This window comes from Callospermophilus lateralis, chromosome 10 (assembly GCF_048772815.1).
Source record: "Callospermophilus lateralis isolate mCalLat2 chromosome 10, mCalLat2.hap1, whole genome shotgun sequence".
In the NCBI taxonomy this organism is placed as follows: Eukaryota; Metazoa; Chordata; class Mammalia; order Rodentia; family Sciuridae; genus Callospermophilus; species Callospermophilus lateralis.
The window spans coordinates 75,417,907-75,423,906 of record NC_135314.1 but is presented as its reverse complement, the minus strand read 5'-3'; the positions used below and the strand labels follow the sequence as shown (position 1 = coordinate 75,423,906).

General features: G+C 38.6%; 1 pseudogene; it reads right to left on the bottom strand.

Annotated features, from left to right (window-relative positions):
• Window positions 1-315: 315 nt before the first annotated feature.
• The window catches only part of LOC143407867 (actin-binding protein WASF1-like), a 71,139-nt pseudogene continuing 65,454 nt past the window's right edge, over window positions 316-6,000 (bottom strand).

Below are 6,000 nucleotides of genomic sequence, written 5' to 3'. Positions count from 1 at the left end.
CACAATTTAAATGCAATTTTGAAGTGTTGCCCCTCCTTGTGAGCTTCCTTCCTCTTCCTCTAGAGTGAGCGGGTAGGTGGTTGGCGGGGTATAGCAAACCATGGGAGGAAAAAGTGGGCTGGTGAATGGAATCGTTTCTCAGTGTGGTTGAGTCTCAAGCTTTTTATGGTTGTCTTGTTCCTACCTGTCTAACCCTCCTTTGACCAACTCCTTCCCTACCTCTTCACCCTCAACCCCCCAAAACCACAACCACAGTTAAATCATTAAACACATGAAACAAATAAAACTGCCTCTGTGTGAAATATGCCTCTTTGGTCACGCCATCCGGTGACAGGCGCCTCCCTTGTCAACAGTAACAGGCAGAAGTTCTCCAACCAGGCAGGCACCTAACAGACTCTGCACCCTCAAAGCAGAAGGGGGAGGAGAGGCCAGCGCCTCTGGGTTAGGACCTGTTGATTCTTGGAAGCCAGGGGAGGGTGGGGCAAAGACACTCCCAAGAACCTTGGCTAACTCAGAAGGGAGAGAAAGAGCCCTCTTGTGTTCACAGCCATGGGGCCACTTGTTCATTCAACAAAGAAATTTATGACTTGATCTCTTAGGCTTCTGGCTGAGAGGGTGGGAACAGTCTCTTGGGATTAAAAATTTGTCAGGGCTGCAAATGAAACAATTTTAAACTTTCTAATGTAAACTTTTAAGGAGGCTTTAAAAACGTACTCTCAGAATCCTACAGCTCTCCTTAATATCTAACTGAAAGGCTAAGTTCTAAAATGATACTTCTGCCTTTTGCAAATTTCCTGTCCTTGTAGTCCTAGCATGAAGTGACAAGGTTATTGGTGAGCACTCAAATTCAACTGGGAAACTTTTAGAAAATATTGGTATCTGGGCTTCACCCAAAACCAATTAAATCAGAATTACTACTGGAAGGGGTCGTAGTTCCTGATGAATTTAATGAGCAGCCAGGGTTAAGAATCACGGTGTTAGACTAACCAAATATATTCATCAATGTTTTTAGAGGTTTGTTCAGTATTAGCATGGTGCTTTACTTTGGGGCTAGAGATCAAGAGGTGATGTGGACTCCCAATGAGAGGACCTGAGAATGACTACTGGAGTCTGAGGAAGAAGGAAAACCAAGAAAGAACACAGAGTCAAGGGTAGCAAAGGACAAGGATTGTTTCAAGGACAACAGCTGGGTCAACAGGATTTGGTGTTGCAGAGCAACCTCATGATACTTTAAAGTGTCTCTACATTGGATGACAGGGGGATTATGGATACTCTTAGATCAGGTACAGCAAGATTTCACTTGGTTGAAGCAATAAGGATAACAAGACAAATGGAGGACTAAAATTTTGAAAATTCTAGATGTGAAGTGAGAGTCTTCCAAGGGATATAGGACTTAGGAGTTTTTATTTTTGTATTTGTTAAGTTATGGGCAATATCTGAGGATATGTGCATGATGAGGGGAGGAAAATGGGTGGAGGTGGAGGAAGGAGGATCCTGAGAATGGAGCAGGGATCCGGAGCATGGACTAACCTTGGACAGGGAGGAAAAAGAGAGTCCATTGCCATTGTAACAGGAGAGAGGACTTGTTGGTGTGGAGACGTGGGTTTAGGCAAGGGCATGGATATAAATGGAGGACGTTTGCCTGACGGTCTTTAATTTACTCTGAAGTAGAGCTGACATTGGTTGCAGGGTTTCTTAGCAAGCCTTTCTCCTCTCAGGCCCCTGGACCTATTGGAGTGGCATGACGTTCTCTTTCTCACTTCCTCCTGACACATGGAATGGGAGAAGGGGTGCTATGTGTGGAGGAACCTGAGGTGGAGGCAGTATGGGAAGCACTTGGCCTTCTGTGTGGCCCTCTCTGTCTCCCATCACCTTTTATCTCCACCCTCACACTTCCTCCTGCAAACTGCAGAACTGTTTTCTGTTTCATTGTTCCTTTTTTCCTCCCATTGTGTCTGAATATTGCCTTTGATTGGCTATTATTGCTGCTTTCCTTAAATATCTTTGTCTTTTTGTCTGGACACTAAAAGTTCCATTATGAATATTGCTAAAATCGGTGCATTATAATGATACATAATAGTGAGAATTGTGATACATTCCTACATACATGTAACATATTCTGGTTTATTTCATTCTTCAGTATCTCCCCTTCTCTGTCTTCCTCCTTCCCATGATCCCTTTCTTCTTCTGTACTGGTCTCCCTTCTATTTTTATGAAATCCTCCTTTAGGGGATTTCCTTTTTTTTCCTCTTAAGATTGCATGTATGAGAGAAAACATGTTACCCTGGACTTTGCAAGTCTGACTTATTTCATTTAGCTTGATGTTCTCCAGTTCACTCCATTCTCCTGCAAATTGCATAATTTTGTTTTTTTAATGGCTGAGTAAAACTCTCTCTCTCTCTCTCTCTCTATATATATATATATATATCACATTTCTTATCTGTTCATCTGTTGGTGAACGCCTAGGCTGGTTCCATAACTTGGCTATTGTGAACTGCACTGCTATTAAACATGGGTATGCATATATCACTCTATAGTATGCTGACTTAAATACTTTTGGATAAATGCCCAGGAGGGGTATAGCTGGATTATATAGTAGTTCTGGTTTTACCTTTTAGAGGAGCCTTCATTTGATTTCCACAGTGGCTTTACGAATTTAGATCCCCACCTACAGTGTGGAACAGTTGTTTTCCCTCTTCATCCTTGCCAGCACTGACCGCTATTTGTCTTCCTGAGGATTGCCATTCTAACTAGAGTAAGATGGATCTCACGTGTAATTTTGTCCTTTTCCTTATGGCTAAAGATGTTGAATTCTAAAAATATAATTTTGGCTATTCGTACTTCTTTTGAGAAGTGTCTGTTTATTCAATTGTCCGTTTATTGATTGGGCTTTTGTTTTTTAGTGTTGAGTTTTTTGAGTTCTTCATATATTCTGGGTATTAATCCTTTGTTAGAAGCATAGCTGGCAAAGATGTCCTCCCATTCTATAGGTTGTCTTTTCACTCTGCTGTTTCCTTTGTTGTGCAGAAACTTTTAAAATTTGATGCCATCCCATTTTCTGATTCTTTCTCTGATTTCCTGAGTTATATGTTCTATATGTTGAAGTGGTTCATTCTAGTAGTTGCCAAGTTTTTAGTTTAGGTCGGTGGTCCATTGAGTTGACTTTTGTTCAGGGTGAGAGACAAAGGCATGATTTCATTCTTCTACATGTGAATGTCTAGTTCTCCCAACACCACTTGTTAAAGAGGCTCTTTTATCTGTTTTGTCTGTTTTTGGCACCTTTATCAAGAGTCAGATGACTGTAGCTATGTGGTTTTTCTCTGTGTCTTCTTTTCCATTGGTTCCTGTGTGTGTTTTGATGCCAGTACTCATCTGTCTTTGTTACTATGGCTTTGTAGTATAATTTGATGTTGTGAGGCTTCCAGCATTGCTCTTTTTGCTCAGGATTTCTTTGCCTATTCTAAGTCTTTTTTTCTTGCATATAAATTTTAGGATTGCTTTTTCTAGTTCTGAGAAGCATGCCATTGGTATTTTTTGTGGGAATTGCATGGGATCTGTAGGTTGCTTTTGGTAATATGGACCTTTTAGCAATATTAACTCTGCCTCTCCATGAACTTGGGAGTTTTTTTTTAATTTTTGGTAAAATTTTCCAATTTCTTTTTTCAGTGTTTTTAATTTTTTCTTGTAGAGGTACTTCACCTTAAGTATTTTAATTTTTAAGAAACTATTATGAATGGAATTGTTTCCTAGTTTCTCAGAAGTGTCATTATTGGTGTATAGAAAAACTGTTGATATTTGTATGTGGTTTTGTATGCTGCTATTATGTTGAGAATTTTTTTTTAATCAACATTAGAAGTTCTGGTGAAACTCTTAGGGTTTTCTAAATATAGGATCATTTAATGTACAAACAAGGATAATTTCACTTCATCCTTTTCTATTTGTATCCTTTTTATTTCTTTTGTCCAGTTGCTGTGGCTAAATCTTCATGTACTGTATTGACTATGAGTTGTGATAGTGGACATCCTTGCCTTGTATTGATTTTAGGAGAAATGCTTTTGATTTTCCCCTATTGAATACAATATTGGCTTTGAGTTGGATATATGTAGTGTTTATGATGTTGAGGCAAGTTCCTTTTATTCCTAGTTTCTTCAGTGTTTTTATCATGAAGGACTGTTGAATTTTGTCAGAGACTTTTTTTTTCTATTGAAAAAAATCTGCCTCTTGGTTGTAATTATGTAATATAATTACATTTATTGATTTGCATATATTGAACTATCCTTGAATCCCAGGAATGAAACCAACTTGATCATGGTGTATGATCTTTTTAATGTGTTTTTTAATTCCATTGGCTAACAATTTATTGAGGATTCTTCACCTATGTTCATCAAATATACTGGTCTGTAGTTTTCTTCCCTAAAGATGTCCTTATGTGGTTTTGTGTTTAGGTTGATACTGGCTTCATAGCATTAGTCTGGTACTGTTTTCTTCCCTTCTATTTAAAGGAATAATTTGGGGAGCATTGGCATTAGTTTGTTAAAGATCTGGTAGAGTTCAGCTATGAATCCATCTGTTCCTGGGCTTTTCCTTATTGGTAGGCTTTTTGTTAGTGATTCTGTCTCATTGCTTGTTACTGATATGTTTAGGTTTTATATCTTCATGGATCAATTTTATCCATTTCTTCTAGATTTTCTAATTTATTAGAATATAAGTTGGCAAAATTGCCCCTAATGAAGCTGTGGATTTTAGTGGTATCTGCTGCAACATCTTTTTTTTATTGGTTATTCAAAACATTACAAAGCTCATGACATATCATCTTTCATACATTTGATTCAAGTGAGTTATGAACTTCCATTTTTACCCCAAATACAAATTGCAGAATCACATCAGTTACACATTCACAATTTTTACATAATGCCATATTAGTGACTGTTGTATTCTGCTGCCTTTCCTATCCCCTACTATCCCCCCTCTCCTCCCCTCCCATCTTCCCTCTCTACCTCATCTGTTGTTGTTCAGTTCTCTCCCTTGTTTCCCCCCTCCTTTCCCCTCACAACCTCTTATATGTGATTTCGTATAACGTTGAGGGTTTCCTTCCGTTTCCATGCTATTTCCCTTCTCTCTCCCTTTCCCTCCCACCACTCATCTCAGTTTAATGTTAATCTTTTCCTCATGCTCTTCCTCCCTGCTCAGTTCTTAGTTGCTCTCCTTAAATCAAAGAAGACATTTGGCATTTGTTTTTTAAGGATTGCTAGCTTCACTTAGCATAATCTGCTCTAATGCCATCCATTTCCCTGCAAATTCCATGATTTTGTCATTTTTTAGTGCTGCATAATACTCCATTGTGTATAAATGCCACATTTTTTTTATCCATCCATCTAGGTTGGTTCCACAGTCTAGCTATTGTGAATTGTGCTGCTATGATCATTGATGTGGCAGTATCCCTATAGTATGCTCTTTTAAGGTCCTCAGGGAATAGTCCGAGGAGGGCGATAGCTGGGTCAAATGGGGGTTCCATTCCCAACTTTCCAAGGAATCTCCATACTGCTTTCCATATTGGCCGCACCAATTTGCAGTCCCACCAGCAATGTACAAGTGTACCCTTTTCCCCACATCCTCGCCAGCTCTTATTGTTGTTTGACTTCATAATGGCTGCCAATCTTACTGGATGAGATGGTATCTTAGGGTGGTTTTGATTTGCTGCAACATCTTTTTCGCCAATATCTTTTTGGCTAAGAGTTTATCAATCTTGTTCATCTTTTCAAAGAACCCACTCTTTATTTTATTGGTCCTTTGTATTGTTCTATTGTTCTCTATTCATTAATTTCAGCTCTGATCATCTTTATTATTTCTTTCCTTGTATTAGCTTTGGGAAGAATTTTCTTGTTTTTCTAAGACTGAGATGCAGCATTAGGATATTTGGGATCTTTCTGATTTTTTTTTTTTTTTTTTTTTAGCACTTCTAGCTTTAAACTTTCTTCTTAGAACTGCCTTTGCTGTGTC